This window comes from Miscanthus floridulus, chromosome 10, assembly GCF_019320115.1.
Source record: "Miscanthus floridulus cultivar M001 chromosome 10, ASM1932011v1, whole genome shotgun sequence".
Lineage (NCBI taxonomy): Eukaryota > Viridiplantae > Streptophyta > Magnoliopsida > Poales > Poaceae > Miscanthus > Miscanthus floridulus.
In genome coordinates, this window is record NC_089589.1 from 96,384,068 (window position 1) to 96,407,582 (window position 23,515).

Sequence of the window (23,515 nt, forward strand, 5' to 3'; positions counted from 1 at the left end):
AAATGTCAAAAGATGGCACTTTTTTTTGCAGTGAGTAGCCATCTTGGATGACGTGGGCATTCATGTAATGCATGACATAGAACCCTCATTGATCATTGCCCAAGGGTTCTGTTGGGATAGAGTCGGCCTCATGTACAGTGAACCCAAAATTCCAAAACATTCGATACTTATTGCTTTTCTTTGACTTCCTTGGTTTAATTCTGACTTTCTGACGCCCAGTTCCTCGTTCTATCCACTTGCATGTTGCTGCCTTCCTTAACATCAAGCCCCAGATCATCAGATAGCCTCCTCTTCATCTCCAGGGTTGTCATCATCATTTTTTCCATAGCATTCTTGGCGTGTTCTTGCGTATAACCTTCAACCTCAAAAGATATAAGGAATAGTTCTTTGTTCATCTCAAATAACCTCTCAAAAGGTATTACAAGGATTTCAGCAAGCAATCTTTACTCTGACAGACTCATAAAAGGTTTTGAACAGGCTGGGCTAGTCCACCTCAGTCATCATACCAAAACCCGACGTCACCTGAGCAAAGACCTTCCAAACACACCATCTAGTGGAATTCCTAGGATCCTAAACCAGGCTTCCAGTAGCTGACCATAAGGTTCAATATCTCCAACCCATTCAAAAACTTCTACCTTCATTCCCTCCTTTCTTAAGTTGAAAGATGGGTAATTCTTGATATCTTCAACTCTCTTGTTTGGGGTATCTGACTAGGAATCTACCCACATCAAGCTCTCTGATCTGCCAGGGCTAATCCTTAATGTCTGAGAGTTCCTTTTCAAGTTCCCTGAGATTAATGTCACCCTGAATGATCCAAACAATCCCACAATTGCTCATGTTTAGTCAGTTTGAGGCAGCAGGTGTTGGTGTGTTCCATGGTAGAAGCCCAAACCTAAACTGGCGCTACCCATGTAAGCAGCAAGCGGGTGTGGTTCCTTCCACATATATTGGACAGACATTCATGTAGTGACCAACAGTAGAACAAATGAAGCAAGCTTTGAGTTTACTGCATATCCCCGCAAAGTGCCCCAGCTCTCCACAATTACAGCAGGTGAGGTGTGTCTATCTCGCTAATCAATCACAGGAGGGGTATCACCTTGGGGTGTAGCTGCTGGATTTGGGGCTAGAGTAGCACAGCATTGTTGCATCGGTGCTGAACCGCTGTCGACATGGGCCGCATGTCCCTCCGGCATTCACATGTAATATGTGGCCACCGCTGCTTCAAAGGGGCATGAAGACTCGGTTCAAAAAAAAAAAAAATAGGGCATGAAGACAACACAGCTACATCTACTCATAGCCTAGTACAGAATGTCCAATTTGCTGTGCACTGGCATTTTTCCAATTGTTGCACGTATGTATGGCATCGCCGTCGTACTTTCTAGTAGAAACACGGTCGACACTTCCCTTTCGCCAGTCGCCACTTGGGCACAGTGTCCGTCCACCGTTGGATCTACAGGCCAAGCACGTCATCAGGCGAGTATAGTTGAGAAAAAACAGGCAAAGCATGGTTATTAGTGGGCAAACCCGTACTACCGGACGTGACCAGGAGGAGGAATCAAGCTCGACTATGTCCTAAAGAAATTGGGCTGCATGAAACATTTTGAAAAATCCAGAAAGAAAAAATCCATGAAACGTGATTTTTACGTACATGTTCTGTATTCTTGCATAACTGACAATACTTTTTCTGAAAATTGCACATTTAGGGTGTTTTGCCTGAAACCACTAGAAAATTTCAGTTTTTACAGTAGCTTTCTAATTAGTTAACCCTAGACCGTCTTTATGCATATTTACTATATGTTCTGATATTCCTTGTGTATAAGAAATTGTATACAACATTAAATATGTAGTTTACTTGTTGTGTTGCCTAGCTTTATTTTTGTGAATTAAATAGTATATTAGTTCTAAAGGTTTTTCTACACTACTTTGAATTTAATTCTAAAATATGCTAGTGCAACCCTGTTATGAATTGTTATGAATTATATACCATTTTATTTCAAACCAAAATCTTGAATGGTTCAACTAAAAACATGGTACAAGGTTTATGAGCTCTCTTAGTCTGCAGACCTTAGACTTATCAACTTTGAGAGGCTTATATTTGTTTTTCCTAGCATGATGATTTTTTGGTATGAATAAATGCTTGGTATTAATTATGAAAGTCAGTGTATACCATAATTTAAATCCCAAAGAATGCGAGAAGTTAAAAGTAACCATATACCCTGACTGTTATATCCCAAGCGCAGTAGTTACCTAAAAAGATTATAACTTTTACATGTGAAGTCAAATCGAGATGAACTTAATATAAAACTGTAGATGTATAATGAGATCCATAACTTGTAATTGACAAGTTTTTTTATTCAAATTATTTACTGTCCCAAAAATTCTTTTAGATTCTTAGGTTTTGACTTTCAAAATTTAATTTTTTTGAGCGACCTTGGATGTTGACATGTAGGAGCCAATTGCCACAATTGAAAAGTATCTTCTAGCAAAGTGATAACATTGGCTAGTGCCCAGATGCAAATATTACACTGAAGGATGTCTTACAGCGTTTACCCTATTTACTACTCCCTCCGTCAAAAATACAATTCTAGCATAGTACTCCGTCACATAAAGAAGGCAATTCTAACACAATATCTTGATTTAGTATCTTAAGTTTGACCATTATAAATACAAAATATCAATATTTATGATATCAAATAAATATCATAAATTGATTTGGACACATAAATATGAATACCATTCACTGTAAACTTGGTCAAATGTGAATCACTTTAACTGGCATGCAATTCATAGTATTATTTTTTTTAGGACAGAGGGAGCTAGTATCAAGTTAAAATATCTTGAGTTTGAATAACTATATATATAAAAATAGAAACGCTATAACCACTCCACCATGACACACATTTGCCTACAATTATGTGTTGGCAAAAGTTGGGTTTTGACTACCCATTATGTGTTGGCAAATGTATATCTTTTTAACATCAAATTATCTGTTGGCAATAAGGATGTAAGACTACAAGTTAACTGTCGGCGTTTATCTACTGGCAAGAAATGTGTCGGCAAAAAATTCTAGACTTAGTAAGTGTCGGCGTAGCCTACACAGGGCTACTATCCAGGTGTGGGCCAAGGAGTACTCCACATGTGGGTCGGCGGCTGAGAAGCCAAAGCAAAGACTCTCCCACCCGCAGCACACTATTCCGATCTCTCGCTGGGGCCATCGCACACCGAAAAAAGAAAAGAAACAATCCCACTGCCCCAAAGCGTCCACCGCCCCCACGCTGATGCCCCCAATGCCGCCGCTGCCGCTCCCAACGCCGCCGCCGCCGCCTCCAACATCCCCCGTGCCAAAGGGCCACCACACACACCGTCCCCCGCTAGGGCAGTGCTGCCTGTGCGCTAGATCTGGCCGCGCCTACCTCGCCGGATGCTGCAGCCAACACATGCCACCATGCCTTCACTGATGGAGCTGCGTGTGCGGCTGCCTGGGCCAGATCTAGCCACGCCTCCCTTGACCCAGAGGAGAAGGCCCCACCACCGCCTTCTCGGCAGCCGCGCGGACGTTTGACGGTCTGCTTTGGCGGCGGCGAGGTAGGGGAGCTAGAGGGGTGCGAGGGGTGGGGTGGGGTGGGGGGATTGACTCGTCCACTCGTGTTGCCTTCTTGCGGACGAAGCTGGGGCTGTCTCGTGATCTTCCCCGTGGTGACTCACTGGTGAGGAAAGGGGATGCCACATTTGCGAGGGGTTTGATCGACGCACTGGCCTCAGTAGCCGTGGCAGCAGTGAAGGTTGGTGTCGCAATCCCAATTCTGACGATGCTCGAAGACAGCATGCTGCATTTCGGCTACAAGGATGATCAGGTATTTGTGCGGTCTAATCACTACTAGAGAACAGACTTTAAAACGATGTCCCAATTTAGCATTAGCCTCGGCATTTTTTACCCCCGGGACTAAAGGACCCTTTAGTCCCGGTTGGTAATACCAACCAGGACTAAAGCTTTTAGTCCCGGTTTGGGTGATGCCCTGGGAATAAAGATTAATCTTTAGTCCCGGTTTGGACCCCTAACCGGAACTAATTATCCCGGCCTATAATTCAGCTCATTTGACCAAAACAATTGTAGATCTTTTTGAGTTTAACAAACTTGGTATTCAGAGTTTTTTTATCTGAGGTCATTTAGTGTCTCATTTGAGCAAGTTTGACCAAGTCAAATTTGGTCAAATAAAAAAACAACACTTTGACTCTAGTATTATGAACTCTAAATGACTTCAAACTGAAAAGTTTTGAATACCAAGTTTGTTAAACTCAAAAAGATCTACAATTGTTGTTTTGGTCAACTTTCCATTTGAGAAAGTTTGGACGGTTCAAATTTGTGATTTTTAAATTTCGACGCCTACAAACTAGTTTTCGGGACCCTAGATTGTCTCAAATTGAAAAGTTTTGAATACCGAGTTTGTTAAGCTCATCAATATATATAATACTTATATAGGCCATTTTTTCATTTGAGAAAGCTTGAACAAAATGTAGTTCAAATTTCACAAGTGTGTGACATAGTTTTAGAAAGTATATATGAGATTCAAGAAGTTGTGACTAGTGTTTGATAAAAATTTCTCAAATGGGAAAATAAGCTATGTAACAATTGTAGATCTTGCTAAGATGATCAAACTTGGTATTCAGAGTTTTTTCATCTGAGGTCATTTAGTGTCTCATTTGAGCAAGTTTGACCAAGTCAAATTTGGTCAAATAAAAAAACAACACTTTGACTCTAGTATTATGAACTCTAAATGACTTCAAACTGAAAAGTTTTGAATACCAAGTTTGTTAAACTCAAAAAGATCTACAATTGTTGTTTTGGTCAACTTTCCATTTGAGAAAGTTTGGACGGTTCAAATTTGTGATTTTTAAATTTCGACGCCTACAAACTAGTTTTCGGGACCCTAGATTGTCTCAAATTGAAAAGTTTTGAATACCGAGTTTGTTAAGCTCATCAATATATACAATCCTTATATAGGCCATTTTTTCATTTGAGAAAGCTTGAACAAAATGTAGTTCAAATTTCATAAGTGTGTGACAAAGTTTTAGAAAGTATATATGAGATTAAAGAAGTTGTGACTAGTGTTTGATAAAAATTTCTCAAATGGGAAAATAAGCTATGTAACAATTGTAGATCTTGCTGAGATGATCAAACTTGGTATTCAGAGTTTTTTCATCTGAGGTCATTTAGTGTCTCATTTGAGCAAGTTTGACCAAGTCAAATTTGGTCAAATAAAAAAACAACACTTTGACTCTAGTATTATGAACTCTAAATACTTCAAACTGAAAAGTTTTGAATACCAAGTTTGTTAAACTGAAAAAGATCTACAATTGTTGTTTTGGACAACTTTCTATTTGAGAAAGTTTGGATGGTTCAAATTTGTGATTTTTAAATTTCGACGCCTACAAACTAGTTTTCGGGACCCTAGATTGTCTCAAATTGAAACGTTTTGAATACCGAGTTTGTTAAGCTCATCAATATATGCAATCCTTATATAGGCCATTTTTTCATTTGAGAAAGCTTGAATAAAATGTAGTTCAAATTTCACAAGTGTGTGACATAGTTTTAGAAAGTATATATGAGATTCAAGAAGTTGTGACTAGTGTTTGATAAAAATTTCTCAAATGGGAAAATAAGCTATGTAACAATTGTAGATCTTGCTAAGATGATCAAACTTGGTATTCAGAGTTTTTTCATCTGAGGTCATTTAGTGTCTCATTTGAGCAAGTTCGACCAAGTCAAATTTGGTCAAATAAAAAAACAACACTTTGACTCTAGTATTATGAACTCTAAATGACTTCAAACTGAAAAGTTTTGAATACCAAGTTTGTTAAACTCAAAAAGATCTACAATTGTTGTTTTGGTCAACTTTCCATTTGAGAAAGTTTGGACGGTTCAAATTTAAGATTTTTAAATTTCGACGCCTACAAACTAGTTTTTGGGACCCTAGATTGTCTCAAATTGAAAAGTTTTGAATACCGAGTTTGTTAAGCTCATCAATATATACAATCCTTATATAGGCCATTTTTTCATTTGAGAAAGCTTGAACAAAATGTAGTTCAAATTTCACAAGTGTGTGACATAGTTTTAGAAAGTATATATGAGATTCAAGAAGTTGTAACTAGTGTTTGATAAAAATTTCTCAAATGGGAAAATAAGCTATGTAACAATTGTAGATCTTGCTGAGATGATCAAACTTGGTATTCAGAGTTTTTTCATCTGAGGTCATTTAGTGTCTCATTTAAGCAAGTTTGACCAAGTCAAATTTGGTCAAATAAAAAAACAACACTTTGACTCTAGTATTATGAACTCTAAATTACTTCAAACTGAAAAGTTTTGAATACCAAGTTTGTTAAACTCAAAAAGATCAACAATTGTTGTTTTGGTCAACTTTCCATTTGAGAAAGTTTGGATGGTTCAAATTTGTGATTTTTAAATTTCGACGCCTACAAACTAGTTTTCGGGACCCTAGATTGTCTCAAATTGAAAAGTTTTGAATACCGAGTTTGTTAAGCTCATCAATATATACAATCCTTATATAGGCCATTTTTTCATTTGAGAAAGCTTGAACAAAATGTAGTTCAAATTTCACAAGTGTGTGACATAGTTTTAGAAAGTATATATGAGATTCAAGAAGTTGTGACTAGTGTTTGATAAAAATTTCTCAAATAGGAAAATAAGCTATGTAACAATTGTAGATCTTGCTGAGATGATCAAACTTGGTATTCAGAGTTTTTTCATCTGAGGTCATTTAGTGTCTCATTTGAGCAAGTTTGACCAAGTCAAATTTGGTCAAATAAAAAAACAACACTTTGACTCTAGTATTATGAACTCTAAATGACTTCAAACTGAAAAGTTTTGAATACCAAGTTTGTTAAACTCAAAAAGATCTACAATTATTGTTTTGGTCAACTTTCCATTTGAGAAAGTTTGGACGGTTCAAATTTGTGATTTTTAAATTTCGACGCCTACAAACTAGTTTTCGGGACCCTAGATTGTCTCAAATTGAAAAGTTTTGAATACCGAGTTTGTTAAGCTCATCAATATATACAATCCTTATATAGGCCATTTTTTCATTTGAGAAAGCTTGAACAAAATGTAGTTCAAATTTCACAAGTGTGTGACATAGTTTTAGAAAGTATATATGAGATCAAGAAGTTGTGACTAGTGTTTGATAAAAATTTCTCAAATGGGAAAATAAGCTATGTAACAATTGTAGATCTTGCTAAGATGATCAAACTTGGTATTCAGAGTTTTTTCATCTGAGGTCATTTATTATCTCATTTGAGCAAGTTTGACCAAGTCAAATTTGGTCAAATAAAAAAACAACACTTTGACTCTAGTATTATGAACTCTAAATGACTTCAAACTGAAAAGTTTTGAATACCAAGTTTGTTAAACTCAAAAAGATCTACAATTGTTGTTTTGGTCAACTTTCCATTTGAGAAAGTTTGGATGGTTCAAATTTGTGATTTTTAAATTTCGACGCCTACAAACTAGTTTTCGGGACCCTAGATTGTCTCAAATTAAAAAGTTTTGAATACCGAGTTTGTTAAGCTCATCAATATATACAATCCTTATATAGGCCATTTTTTCATTTGAGAAAGCTTGAATAAAATGTAGTTCAAATTTCACAAGTGTGTGACATAGTTTTAGAAAGTATATATGAGATTCAAGAAGTTGTGACTAGTGTTTGATAAAAATTTCTCAAATGGGAAAATAAGCTATGTAACAATTGTAGATCTTGCTAAGATGATCAAACTTGGTATTCAGAGTTTTTTCATCTGAGGTCATTTAGTGTCTCATTTGAGCAAGTTTGACCAAGTCAAATTTGGTCAAATAAAAAAACAACACTTTGACTCTAGTATTATGAACTCTAAATGACTTCAAACTGAAAAGTTTTGAATACCAAGTTTGTTAAACTCAAAAAGATCTACAATTGTTGTTTTGGTCAACTTTCCATTTGAGAAAGTTTGGACGGTTCAAATTTGTGATTTTTAAATTTCGACGCCTACAAACTAGTTTTCGGGACCCTAGATTGTCTCAAATTGAAAAGTTTTGAATACCGAGTTTGTTAAGCTCATCAATATATACAATCCTTATATAGGACATTTTTTCATTTGAGAAAGCTTGAACAAAATATAGTTCAAATTTCACAAGTGTGTGACATAGTTTTAGAAAGTATATATGAGATTCAAGAAGTTGTAACTAGTGTTTGATAAAAATTTCTCAAATGGGAAAATAAGCTATGTAACAATTGTAGATCTTGCTGAGATGATCAAACTTGATATTCAGAGTTTTTTCATCTGAGGTCATTTAGTGTCTCATTTGAGCAAGTTTGACCAAGTCAAATTTGGTCAAATAAAAAAACAACACTTTGACTCTAGTATTATGAACTCTAAATGACTTCAAACTGAAAAGTTTTGAATACCAAGTTTGTTAAACTCAAAAAGATCTACAATTGTTATTTTGGTCAACTTTCCATTTGAGAATGTTTGGACGGTTCAAATTTGTGATTTTTAAATTTCGACGCCTACAAACTAGTTTTCGGGACCCTAGATTGTCTCAAATTGAAAAGTTTTGAATACCAAGTTTGTTAAGCTCATCAATATATACAATCCTTATATAGGCCATTTTTTCATTTGAAAAAGTTGTAGAACAAAAAATACTACATTTTCTCTATTTTTATAGGTTCAACAAAAAATTCCTGTCAATTTTGGTCAAAAACCGAGAAAAAATTAAAACATTTGACGTTACAATAATGTGATAATAAATTTCCTATCGAATAATATTAGTTTTATTAATTTTAAGTTACAAATATATTTTTGCATTAACAAAATACTTAGTATTAGTAACATTTATATTCTATATTCATAAAAGAAATTAAAAACTTTAGGTTACAAAATTTTCCTATTTACAATAAATAATTAGTTAATCAATAGTATTTTTTAAAATAAATATTGCAAAGTATTGAAGTTGCTATGGAATTAATTGATTAACCTAGTATTAAACAAAATCAAAATCCCAGAACTTTCCAATTACGCGGGCGGGTTGGCAAAATTTTCAGGGCTTCAGTCCCGGCTCAGACCAAGAACCGGGACTAAAGGGTGGGCGGCAAATTCGGTGCCCGCCAAAAAAATACCTTTAGTCCCGGCTGGTAACACCAGCCGGGACTAAAGGACATTTAGTCCCGGCTGGTAAGACCAACCCAGCCGGGACTAAAGGGTCGCGGGCTATATATATCGAACGTCTGTTCTGTTCATCTTCGATCTCGCCTCCGTCGCTCAGCCCCGCCTAGCCGCGCCATCCGCCGTCGTCGAGCTCGTCTCTGCCGCGCCGCCGTCGTCGTCTACCCCCGCCCGGCCGCGCCATTCTCCAGGCTCGCATCGCCGCATCTCGTCTCCGCCGCCGCACCCGATTCCACCCTCCGTCGCCGACGCTTCCCGCGTGCCCACGCCGTACGGCCTCCGTCGAACTCGATATGATCTGCTGCTCTCGATCGGCCATGTTTTTTAGATTTTTTTTACAAAGTCTCGGCTGTATGTTAGATTAAAATAAGTACATGTAGTTTATTGTTAGTTTTTAGTTATTTTTAGATAGTTTTTGATATATTAGATTTAAATGTATTAAAATTTAATTAGTATTTTATTTAGATAGTTTTTTTAGATAGTTTTTTATTATAGTTTTTGATATATGTAAAATGTATTATCTATTACTAGTTTATCTAATTTCATGTTAGATTTATTTAATTGGATTTAGTAATTATATATTCTATCTCTCTATATATATTATATATCTAGAGAGAGATTCTATATGTATACATATGTACTTAATTATTTCTATATGTATATATACATGTACTTATTTTCATGTGTTGAGAGAGAGAGAAAATTGTATCTAGAGAGACATTCTATGTGTATCACATGCATATCTAGAGATATAGACATATGCACTTATTTCTATGTGTTGAGAGAGAGAGAAAATATATTGTATCATTCTATGTGTATATATATACATGTACTTATTTCCATATTGATGAAATATTATGTGTTATTATATTTAATTGGATTTAGTAATTCTATATGTGTTATCACATGTACTTATGTTATGTACCATAGTAATTCTATCTATGTGTTATCTTGAAGATACAAATGGCTGCTCCGGATGATAACTTGAGTGATGACATAATGGCGGATATTATCAACGCCGGCACCAATGTGGATGTAGATGACACGAGTTAGTACTTTGCTGATTATGAGAATATCCTGAATATGCCGGTGGTTGAAGATCAACAAATTGTCGCGCAAGAAAATACTGGCGAGGTATATTAGATTATCTATCATCTCTTATAGATGCATGCGTACGTATATTTGTTGTTAATCGTTGTGTTTCTACTCATGTAGCCGGTCTCTGGATCTACATCAACCACCGACAAAAGTAGGAAAGTCCGAGGGCCAAAAAAGCCATTAGAAGGCCGTTTCATAATATCAGAATTCGACACCGACACCGGCAAACCATTAGGACCACATGCTCAGACATATGTCAATCAATGTGGGTTCGTTGTAAGGGATAGGATCCCAGTTAGTGCTCGTGAATGGAAACAGAAGATATCCGCTCCTAATGTTAGTTTTGCATCTGATCGTGACAAGAACCTAGCTTGGAGAGATATCACTCAGCATTTCACATTACAAGCAGATGATGCTTTGAAGGAGCTAGTGAGGGATTGGACAATGAAGAAGATGGCAACATTGTTCCAGAGTTGGAAGAAGACATTGTATAAAAAGTTTATCTTGAAGAATGCTACGCCGAATTTCAATGCTAAGGCGTTTGTCAAGTTGGAGTCCCATTGGGATGCCTTCGTAGAATACAAGACATCCCAAGACAGTGAGGAACGTGTGATGAGGAATTGGCAGAATGCCCGACAGAAGCAATACCATCATCGCATGGAATCAGGTGGTTATAAGAGTGCTATTCCCAAGTGGCAGAACCTAGAAGCAGAGATTACTGCCAAGGGAATCATACCTGAAACAATAGAGAAGAACTGGCCTCAACGCGCGAAGAATTGGTTCTACGCTCATGGGGGAAGCCTAGACCCAGACACTGGCAAGCTAATTTTCGGCCAAAAAATTGAGAGAGCAACACAGAGACTAGCTCGTGCTAGGGAAGAAGCTGATAGTGGTGTTTTCAAGCCCAACAGAGAGAAGGATGAATTGACATATGCCCTAGAGAATCCCGAACACGGTGGTCGAACAAGAGGCTATGGGACGGTTCCATGGCTACACGCATTCCCAGCAGACAAGGATACCTACAGAAGCCGCCAGAGAAAGAAGGATGAGGAGGCAGAACGAATCCGTGCATTGGAGCAATTTGTTGATGAGTCACGACAAGCATTGCTTGAATCACGTGAACGAGAAAAATCTCTTGAGGCAAGAATGCAGGAGGAGATCAAGAGACAAGTGCAGCTAGCAATGAGTCAAATGCAATCGCAATCAACGCCGGGAGTCACCATTAGCCCCGTTGGTCAGATGAAAAGCAGTTGTGCTTCTACGGAGCTGCCAGTTATTCAAGACGACGCTGGGTTGCGCTTCCCTGTTGATGACATTACCGAGCCTCTAACAACATGTGAGCTGCACATTCTAGATGGTAATAATGCATCAGTCATGGTGGCTGTCGGGGTTGTATCTCCAATAGACCGAACGAAGACACCAAGAATCCATGGGTCAGTTATTCAACCTGGATATGCTAGCGTCTCGGTCGATAGAGTGCTCAAAGGTTACAGCAATGTTCCCCTTGACATTGAAGGCGGTGATGGGGAGAAGACACTAGGAGAAGCAGAGAAGACATTTATTCAATGGTGCAAATGCTTCATCATCATTCCTGGGGCGGCACCGCTTCCCCTACCTCACCCTAGGTATGAATGAAAGTGAATGAAATATTATTTTCCATTAATTTTCTATTGGCTTCAAAAATAATTGACACACAACTTGTTTTTGTAGCAGGGTCTCCCCCCAGCCTAGCCTAATCATTCATTCCCCATCTCATCACAGCGTCGCGGGGGGCGAGACGACTTCATCCCCACGGCGATCGCCAACTCCTACACCGGCCCCATCGCCTCCACAACGATCTCCAACTCCTACACCGGCCCCACCGCCTCCACAACGATCTCCAACGCCTCCACGCCGGTCTCCACCAACACCGGCCTCATCGCCTCCACGCTGGTCTCCAACACCGCCCCCACCCCCTCCACAGCGACGCACTACAAAGACGTCTAAGGTCCCGGCGGCAAAGAAGACCCCGAGAAAAAGAGTTATTTCTCAAGAAATACTTCCTGAAAAGACTGATGAGCAAATAGCAGCTGAAGAAGACAAAAAAGTGAAAGATTTTTTTATAGATATAAAAAACAAGAGTCAAGCGAAGCTTAAGGAGAAGCCGTACTTTTACATACCACGAGATGTGTTGAGGCAGAAGGTCGATGCTCACAAGAAAAAGATGATTGAACTTCGTAAGCCTTCGCCACTATCAGACTATGACCGCTCCCTCGTGAAGTCACATGATGCAGATAAGAAAAGGAAAAGAGCATCAGGGAAGGATGTCCCACAGCTCGGACAACAGAAGCAACCAATGCAAAATCTTGTTGTTGCTAATCAATATGGTTCCAACATAGAAGTCTATCGACCAGACAACTCTGGAGAAGTGTCGGTTCAAGCCCTTAATGCTTTTTTTCAAGATACTGGTTTAACCTTGGATCAATTGATGGGCAAAGCTCCAATCCAGAACCTGGAAGTTGATACCTAGAAGACTTATAAATATGGCAAAAGTCTGTACAACCCTGCGGCTCTGAATGAATTGGGTACGCAAATGTACTTGCTCAACAAGTGGTACATGCAGGCGTGTGGTAGGGGTGAGCATTGGATCTTTGTCAGATTTAGAGACCATCATTACTTTCGTGGCGATGACATCTTACATATTAGTTTCGAAGAATTGCATCAACTATACCACATGGACGCTCTGGACAAATCAATCATTAGCTCCTTTTATTTGTAAGTGATTCTTACTTTTATTTAATAAACTCACTTCCATGCGTACGTGTATATAATTATTCTCACATGTAACTTATATTTATATACAGATTCCAGATGTCAGAGCTCCAAAGAATATAAGACACCAGTGTTGGCTTCATTGATCCTTATATCGTATTCAAAACCGGTATTATTGTCAAGGAGCGATGGGTATCTGAAGCATAGGAGAATATCATGATGTTCTTCGTGAAGCAGCACGACAAGACAACAATACTTTTCCCGTACAACTTTGAGTAAGTGTTAATAATAATGTAGTCTACACATTTTATGTAATATCAATACAACTTATATGCATGTACATGTGTGTATAAACCAATGCAGTTTTCACTGGATACTCATTGTTATTGAGTTAAACTCAAGTCGGTTACTAATCTTTGACTCGTTGAGAAAAGAACGGGCACTATACCAAGATATGATAGACATTATCCAGGGGTAATTTCGATCTCTCGCGCACAACTATTATTGAATAGACTTTGCCATAATTTATTAACGATCGTACATTATTGGTCGCACAGGGTTTGGAAAGAGTTTATTCGGCAACATCGCAAGGATTGCAAGGCACCACTTAATGTAGTTGAAATACCAGTAAGTTGTACTATATACACTTCCCCACGTGTTTAATTACTATATCGTACTTCAATTTACGTGTGAGATGATGAGAATAATCTTCTTCTCGTACAGTGGTGTTTGCGGCAGAAACCAGGTAATAACTTGTGTGGATACTACGTTTGTGAATTTATCACTGCGCACATAAGAAGAACTCCTGAAGATGTCCTCAGAGTACGTATATATCAATTTTTATTTATTTTTAAATGAATATATATACATATATGTGTATTAATACGTTTCCTTTTATTTCAAATGCAAGACTGAATGGTTGAAACGAAGGGTCATGCAAAAAGACCATCTGAAAGCAGTCCAAGAGTCAATAGCAGGATATCTTCTAGAAAAAGTGCTAAATCCCAACGGCGAGTTCTACTTTGATCCTAAGGAATAAATGATGTAAATTAAATGTTTATTGATATCATTATTTTCGAGAACAAGATTATGAAAGTGTTGTATATATACATATATATATATATATCTATAATATATATAGTTTCATACTTTATTCGAATATAATAATGCTCAAGATGAGAATTAGATGTAATTATACGCATGCGTGTATTTATATTAGCAGCGTAGAATACGTACATAAAAACATATTATATATTAAACAAATACGTGTAACTGAACTGAAAACAAATTAAACAAAAAAAAAGAAAAAGAAAAGGAACCTTTAGTCCCGGTTGGGGTTACCAACCGGGACTAAAGGGTGCGCCAGGTTTGCTCGGCTGGAGGGCCTTTAGTCCCGGTTGGTGTTACCAACCGGGACTAAAGGTCCCTCTTTAGTCCCGGCTCGATGACCCGGGACTGAAGGTTCCACCTTTAGTCCCGGGATCGTTGTCCCGGCGCGGTAACCGGGACTAAAGGCTGTTACCGCCCGGGACAACAAGTCCATTCTGTAGTAGTGAATGGACTAACACTCAAGGATGATATATGTTCTCTTACTCTCGGTGATGCTGTAGCTGGCAATGCTGTGAGCCGTTGTGCAAATGAGCCTGCTGATGTGTATTGTGATGTTTTCGATTAATCCTGATAGCAGTTTTGGTGTTACATTGTGACAAGCAATTAAAAATCTCGCAATAAAATTATCTTTGTCTGTGATTTTTAATTGCTTGTTCTTTCTTTTCTTCAGGAAGTGTGGCTATGGCTTAGTTCTGCAGAGTGCTTACTTGATGCTTATGTGGTGCTACTGAAGAAATTAGCTCATGCTCAAATGGTACCTCTCTGCCCTTCGTTTAGTTTGTGCAATGAAATATTGGAGACTATTGATTGTGAATTAGCTAATGAGATGTTAGTATGACCCCTTGCTCTTTCTGTCTAATATTGTACAATGTCGTAATAACATTTGCACTTGACTTTAGGATATAGCAGTGACTCTAGAAACTTCTTTGACATGAAGAATTGTACTTCACCTTTAATGTTAAGAATTTAATTTATGGTTTTCTATTGCAAGTACAACATTGTCTGCTTGCTATTTCCTTATGCGGCTATAATTTTGTTATGTGATATTTTTCCTTTTGATGTTTCATACTCTTACTGAATGTGCAATTAAGATTTTACTTTGGGCTCATATGAAGGCTAACATGATTGTCTTCAGTTCTTTGAACTTGGGTCTTAGTATTTGTTCTCTCCATGAGCATCCTCTCCATTTTAAACAGCAGTCATTTGCTACAGAATATGTTTTAGGGGGGGGGGGGGGGGGGGGGGGGGGTGTTTAATAATGCTACACCGAGCAGTATACAGGACTTGGCAAAGTCATTCTCAAATTTCTATGATGAAGTCCTGGTATGTCTACCAGCTATCTGATGTAACTTATAAGCCTGAAATTATCATTTAATACTTGGTGCAAAGCGTTCTAAGTATTCACCACTTGTTATGTACTTGGTAGTCTACAGGAATGTAACTGCAGCTCAAATGTATTTCTAGTCTTCCTTCCGCTGATGAAACGTGATTGATTTCCTATTTTATGTCACATTGTTTTCAGGTCTAGAGAGGAATGCTGACATTGTGAGGTGACCATAGAATTCTACTTATTTGCTCATGAATGAAGTGATTTTTCATGCATGGTCAGAGAATGGACCAATCTGATACAAAATAAGCAAGGTTAAACACTGTATAGCCACCTGATAGGAAATCAGAAATGAGTACCAGATCTGTATGGTCTAAGTTGAAGGGCGGGCTTGGTGCAAGCGGTAGAGTCTTACCGCCTGTGACCGGTAGGTCCCGGGTTCGACCTTGTTGAATCCAAGATGACAATTAAACTGCTTGGTACAAAATAATGTTGACCTTGTTGAATCCAAGATGACAATTATATACCATTATTAAGCTGTTGGTACCTAGCTCGCTGCTTGTAGTTGGCACGTCATTGCTAACTAGATTGAATGGAATTATATAATGGGCCTATGTCACCAAATAGTTGATAGCATATCTGCCCATTGTACAGTAATATTGATTCACTATTTGCACCCAGTAACAAAGCAAGAGTTAATGATATAGAGCACATTTCACTGACATTTTGCCATTTTTTCATGTTAGGTACTTAAGCTATGTGGTGTTGCAAGTATTTTGGATTGGCAACCTTTTGAGGTTCGATCAGAGAGCTGGAGTGGCAGCAACCATATGTGCACCAAGTTGGTGTTTTTATGTATTTTGGAGTGGCAATAAGTGTCCGGGAATTGCTGCAGGAAGACATGAATTGCAGTTATGTTTTTTTGGTTGCACCTACTATAGACATGGAAGCGTTGAATGCCACTTTTGTGCCCAAGTCATGATCTATTGATCTCTCACTACCCCAGCTCAGTTTTTCCCCTGCGGTAGGGAGCACTCGTCTCGGCTCAGAAGCTCCCGTCACGGACGCTACTTCTTCCCTGGCGTGTGCGGGAAACCGAGGCGAAAAGTGCCAGGACCGTCAGGAGCTGTCGCCGCTCCCCCGAAAAACAAGGGAAAGACAAGTATCGCACGCTCCAACGCTGGGCATGGCCCACAGGTAAGGGAGAAGGAGCGAAAATAATGGCGCGGATGGGAGGTGCACTCGGGCGCGCGATGAAAAAATCTTCTCGTCCTTATCCATCCACCTCCCAGACTCTTCCCCATTCCCCTTCCCCTTCTCTCCTTAGACGGCGGCGGAGCATCGCAGGGAAGGACGCCACCGCCTCCCGTCCCTGGTACCTAGACGAGCTCCCCCTCCCCCTTCATCCCTCTCCTCCCAACTCAAGACCATGGGATCGCGGAACAACTCGGCATCGCACCCGGCACCGGCGCCGGCACGACAGCGACATGCACCCACTCCTCTCTCCTCCGCGCCCTCGTGCCACGGTCCCCTCTGGCGCCGCTGCCTTTGCCGCCGCCAGACCGGCCGTCATCCTCCCAGGTTCGTCCTCTTCCTTCCCCTTCTCCCCAGTCCCCACCGTCCACTTGCTCGCTCGCCCGCCTCCTATGTGCGTGACATGCGGTGTGTGTCGCAGGGGCTCGGGACGGCCACAGCCAAAGATGGGCGAAGCCAAGGTTGCCGCCGCCGTCGCATCCCTGAGATCCATAGTGTGGTGGCGCTGCACGAGGTACCCGGCCATGGAGTAGATTATTTCTTTGAACTGAGAGTATTTTCAGAAGTTACAAACAGACACCAAGATCTGACTGTTCTATGTTTCATATAGATTTGTTATCCTTATCGCATCATAGATGGAACAGTATATTCAAGGGCAGTCCAGACTCCAGAGATTTAATTGATAAAGCATACACAAAGCTAGTGAGTTTCAATCCGTTGAACGCATTCTTCGTAATACATATTATGCAGATTTATTTAATAAATTTATGCCCAGTGAAATGTTTCTAGAGTGTACAGATTACCCTCTGAAAATATACACAAGATCTAATCCTAAGGTGTTGCAACGATGCAAGATTTCTATTTTACTCTGTATTTGTAAAGATTATTTTTGTAACTTTAGTACTTCTTTTATTTTCACCATGTGGCTAAACCACTTTCAGTATTGAGAAATAACTTGAATCGGGTGCGGTGGCCACGGCGACAGGATTTCTCCATGAAGAGCGACCGGCGAGGCTGCAATCCCCAGCAACCTAACCCCCCGGGTGAGCTCTAGTCCAATGGCACTACAGCCGTTTCTGTGATTCTAGCATACTCAATCTATTGTTCAAATCTCTAGTGGTACTGTGGATATTCATATCTTGGAAGGATGTGCTTCTTCGTGATTAGGATCTAGGAATGGCTATATATGTATTTGTGAGTAAATTCAGATAAGCTAGAGATTCTGCAATTCAGATAAATCATGTTTGCAATGCTATGCTAGATATCAGGTTAACATTAATGTAGAAAAATAATTGTGTGTATGTGGTTCTTTAATTGTTTGGAACTATGTATGTGCATTGTCTGGGAAAAAAGATAGGAGTAGTTGAGAATGTATTTGGAGTCAAGCTAAACAAATGATGTACTGAATTACTACTTACTTTCAGTTTTGGACGCCAACAAATCATGCCTTAAATAAATCTCTGATAACTGTGAAGATGTTATTTCCCTAGAAAATGACTTTGCTATTAATTTTTTTTGGGTACTAGAAGACTAAATTTGAACAATAAATGCTGAACTTTTTTTAATCGTTTTGCAAGTGTGAATACTGAAACTAGTATCTAATCTTTAGTTTACTCTTGAACAGAAGTAAATAATCAGATCTGCTTTGGTTAGCTCATCTATGATACAATGTCAATCAGTTTTCCTTAAAGTCCCATGACATATGATGATCTCATGAATGGTTCCATTTATCTTGTTTTGAATGTAGAGAGGGACCAGAGATGTGCAGTAGCTGATGCATTGCCATCACAGGGCCTATTAGGTAGTAGTAGTTACTTCTATTTCTTACATTTGTAGCACTGCAGCTTTGCTCTTTGTTCTGACTTTGTTTTGCAAGGCAACTAGAATGTAGAACATTGTACTATATTATGTATGTACAATTTTAAGATATATATGATTATATGTACCAAGACTACTAAGTGTAACATTTACCACTTGTGTCTGTTTTAGCCGGTTAGTTCCGCTAGATGTGTCTGTTTTAACTATTGTTATGATCACAAGTTGTTCATCTGCATGTGAGAATTCTTTTTTAATTCCATACTTTGCACAACATTGCAGATCTGATTACACTCATTTCCAGTCTGGTTGATCACATTCTGGATATAGGCCTGTTGTGTGCTCCAATGGTAAGATATTGACTCCATGTAGTTTGAAGTTTTTTAGTATCAAATTCGTATTGAAGGTCAAGAGCACTGTCAAAATTAGCAATTATCCCATCATATTATCAATCTCATTTTAGAATTAGATGTGGTATGTAATGTGCAGTCAACATGAATTCTTTATTTCTCCAAGAGCACATGATTGTCGTCCTACATGCATTTTTTTCTACTGCCTAGAGTTAGCCACTTTATAGCTGCTCTGAAATTGTTGGTTGAATTTTTAGAGCTGCACATGAATGATTGTTCCATTATATATCCTGATATGGGCTGCAGTAGCAAGTTTCATGAATAAAAGTTGTCAAGTGTTTGCTAAAACAACACTGAAAAAAATATTTGGTTTGATAAGATTTGGGAGGCTAGCATGTTGTTTAACTATTTATTTACATGAATCTTAATTCATTGTTTACACATGTCTTTAGGACCATTTTAGTGTTTTGCACAACACTATAGATAGGCTTTAGAGTTTCAGGAGTATGCTTATTTCAAGTTCCATACTAATCTGGCTTCGAAAACTGTTTTTAGTGTACATTTCTTGTTAAGTATGCACAGCTGTTATCAGTCACATTATATTTGTATTTGAATTGCAATAAAAAAGATTCTACTTCTACACTTTACCAAAGTACCTAATGAGGATTTAAACTTCACTGATTGATGCAGTCCTTTAATCTTCGAACAGATAAGCGAGTGGGGCAAGTGATGTCTTCAATAGTGTTGAGATGAGAGACAGGTGCCCAAAGAAAAGATGATGACTATTGCATGGTATCTGGTGAGTGCTGCAAGTACTTTGTGGAGGCAACAACCAATTCAATATTAGATAGTAGTTCCATGTAGTTTCATTGATTCTGTGATCAACCAATTCAATGGAACACTGCTATGTAGAAGACTAGGCTTTAGTGTTTTATTAGGAGTGTGCTTCTTTCCAATTCCATATTTTTTACTTTGTGCAACACTGCAAATCAAGAGCTGAGTTACAAAACTGATTTTTATTGTACAGTTCTCTAAGTATGCACTATTGTCACTCAGCAAGTCATATCATGGAATGCAGTCCTGACTTATCAAAATGTTTGTTTGCAATCAATGCTCCAAAAATATCGGTCATGTTGGTTCTTATTTTTCGTAGGTCATTGCAAAAAAAAAGAGATACCACTTGTCATGCTTAAGGAAGACTAGAGTGGCTTGGTAAGATTATTCTGTGCACTTCATTTTTGCTCTAGTTGACCTGTATATCGTCTGATTGTAGGTGCACTATTAAATTATTTGCATAATTTTGTTAGTATGGATCAGATTGTTTTGGGTAATTTATTTATTCTTCAATAAAGTGCTAGAACATTCAATTTTATTTGCATAATCTAGTTGGCTATTTGTTCTTAAGTTATTGCACAACAATTAGCAGCTGTCATCTTTCAGCAACCGAATTGTTCGGATTAGTAGGAGGTGCTAGAGCACCACAATAATCAGTATTCAATTGTTAGGATTAATCTGAGCATGCTTGGGATTGATGGCTTTTTTGCTGTTTTTTTTCCTTCCCCGAGTATGCATGCCTGCTTGGCTGCTTCCACTGTAATATTTTCAGCATTCAAATATCTTTTGACAGGTTATCATGGGTGAAGGCAAACACATGCATTGGCAATTGGATATATACAAAGATGTCAGCAGAGGACAAGAAGCACAGAAGCTTGCCAACTCCAACAAGAATCTGTAAGAACATCATAGTACTCTTGCCGATATATTGTAGTGCTCTCTATGGTCACTCTTTTAATTCAGAGACGTTGGACAAGCAATCAACTGCATATTTAACAAGATTTCTCATGAATCATTATTTTTTCGTTGTTTTGACCGTAGGATATGGAGATGAATGGATATGTAGCAGCTATTGTGTATTGTTGTCGAAGGGCTTGTAGGAAGTAGTAATTACTAAACTTCTATTTCCTATATGTTAGTTCCATGAACTATAGCATTGTAACTTGGGTCTGCTTTATTTTGCAAGGCCCTTAGAATGTAGCTTATGATTTGTTGACCATTGAATGAACTATCTAGTGTATGAACAACTTGAATGGTGATTATATGTATCAGACACTTGAGTGTAATATTTAATGCTAGTTGGTGTGTGACTAAAAGGATCCGTTATGATTTGAATAGTTCAGTGAGATTTTATTGAATATTGAAAATGAAGTTTCCCTGACGGTATTGTAACTGATAGGTAAATATTGGACCTTCCCTGACGGTACAGCCACTGGCAGGAAAAGTTTCAACCTTCCCTGATGGTACAGCCACTAGCAGGAAAAGTTTCAACCTTCCCTGATGGCACTTTAACTGACAAGGAACTTTTTCCCTGACGGAATCGAAAAATCGGACAGGGAAAATCTCTCATGACGGTAGAAACCGTCAGGGAATAGTCCCTGACGGTTTTCCGTCAGGGAAGGTACACTTTCCGTGACGTTCGGTTCCTGACGGGTTATCCCTGACGGTAACCGTCATGGAAACTCTTTCCTGACGGTTTTAGGTACTTTCGCTGACGGTTTCGGCCGTCACGGAAAAACTTTGCTAGGGTGGTAGCTTTAGCCATAACCAGTTAGTACAAGACTTGTAGTATATGTCTATATATGTCTGCTAGTGACTAATCTATATCGTGGACCTGTATATGTATGGATCTATGTACTATGATCATCACTTGACCTACTATATATATATATATATATATATATATATATATATATATATATATATATAATATCCCGTTGGTGTATGTATGGAAGATCTAATATATTATTTCTATAAAATCAAGTGAATTTGCTCAATGTGATGCCTTCTAGCTATATGAACAACATTGGATTTATCAAATTATTCAAATTGTATTTATATCTATATCTATATCTACAGTAGAGTTTTGCCAATAGTTTAGTTGCCGGATAGGGCATGATTCACAAATACCTTGGAAATGGTTTCGCCGACACACATACTGTCGAGAAATGTTCTAACTGTCGGCAAAGGTTTCAACTATCGGCGTAGGTGCACCATTTGTCTACACAAAAAGTGTTGGGGATTCCATTAACTGTCGGCGAAAGTTTCGCCGACTACTTCTACCGCGACTATTTCTAAATTGTCGGCAAAACCTTTAGCGGGAGGTTATCTATCGGCAAAGGTGCCCTTTGCCCACTATAAAAAGTGTCGGCAAAGGTATGTTGTGTTATAGTGAACCCGAGCGTCCGACCCTCTCCAAAATATCGGACACACTCCAGGCACGGACAACCACTCATTCCTTAGTTAATTCTTATCCACTCATTTCTCAGCCTCCACAACACCACCTCCTATACCATGTCTCTTCTTCAAACTCCTCTCATCCTCACCTGGCGAACGGCACAACGAGCTCAGCCATCCCCATGCTCCTCTCACATTCACCAGGCACGAGTCGCTGTTGTTCTTGTCGCCTGATGGGATTGCTTTAGCTGCGGGCGGTGGCGGCGGCAGCTATCTGAATGTGGTTCCGCCCGTTCGCAGCAACTGAGCATCACCGCCACGGGATACATCCACTGCGCCGCCCTCGGTGGGGGCAGCTGGGCGATTAGGAGGCGTTCTTGAACATCATGCTGGCCTACATCAACCGCATGGTCATGGCCAAGGACATCGATGATATGTTCGAGCACTACCTGGAGCACCACGTGCTGCTCACTGCGCTGCTGACGACCTCCTTTCCCTTTCTCATCTGTTGCAAGAGTATGTTTCAAGTGTTTCAGATATTTTCGAGGTATGTTGCAAGTGTTGTATATCGACGTTGCAAAAGTAGATCGGGAGGTTGCACATGATGTAAAGGTTACACATGTATGTTCCAAGTGCATGTTCCAAATATTTCATCTGTTCCAAACTTATGTTCCAAGTGTTTTATCTGGATGTTACAAAAGTAGATGCGGATGTTGCATATACATGCATGTTGCAAACATATGTTTTAAGTGTTTTCAAGTGTTTTCAAGTATTTCATACGTATGTTTGCAAGTGTTTTTATCTAGATGCTGCATATCTTTACAATGGTTTTCAAATATTTTGCGGGCGTTTTCGCAAGTGTTTCAGACGCTTGTTTCAAGTATTTCATCTGTATTCTTTTGTATGCTGCAACTATTGTATATGATGTTTCAAAAGTAGATCGGGGTGTTGCATATGAGATTCGTGTGGGAAGACGCTGGCAGCGCGGGAAACATTTGGGGTGGCATGGGCGACGTCCGGGGCGGTACGGGTGATGTTCGGGGGCGGCGCGGGCCCACTTCTGGTGTGGTCGCTCGCGAGCCTAACGCGGTAGGCGCTCGCACGCTCCCAGTGCGAGCACCGTGCAGACGCTAGCGCCTGGATCGGACGTCGGGGCGCTAGCCTGTCCGATACAAAAAAAAATATCAATAATTATGATGTCAAAAAAGCATTAGATTTGTCCCTTTATCTATGTATTCATATTATACTATTTTCTTTGCCGAAGATAGTACTCCTCCGTCCCTAAATAATTGTCGTTCTTGCTTCCTGAGAAAAAACTTTGACTAATTTTATATAAAAAATATTAATATTTATGGTACATAATTGA

General features: G+C 39.0%; 1 long non-coding RNA gene across 7 annotated transcripts; it reads left to right on the forward strand.

The window, feature by feature from the left end:
• Positions 1 to 16,732: 16,732 nt before the first annotated feature.
• LOC136485152 (uncharacterized) lies at positions 16,733 to 21,626 on the forward strand. 7 transcript variants are annotated; one of them, XR_010766333.1, is made up of 11 exons: positions 16,733 to 17,080; positions 17,175 to 17,267; positions 17,364 to 17,455; positions 17,543 to 17,589; positions 17,695 to 17,796; positions 18,501 to 18,554; positions 18,851 to 18,918; positions 19,609 to 19,717; positions 20,072 to 20,130; positions 20,546 to 20,649; positions 20,794 to 21,124. It is a non-coding gene; the product is annotated as an uncharacterized lncRNA (long non-coding RNA). The 7 variants fall into 7 exon arrangements; XR_010766332.1 differs by lacking the exons at positions 17,543 to 17,589; positions 20,794 to 21,124 and adding an exon at positions 21,152 to 21,626 and having other exon boundaries at positions 16,734 to 17,080; XR_010766334.1 differs by lacking the exon at positions 18,501 to 18,554 and having other exon boundaries at positions 16,734 to 17,080; positions 20,794 to 21,123.
• The last annotated feature ends 1,889 nt before the right edge of the window (positions 21,627 to 23,515 follow it).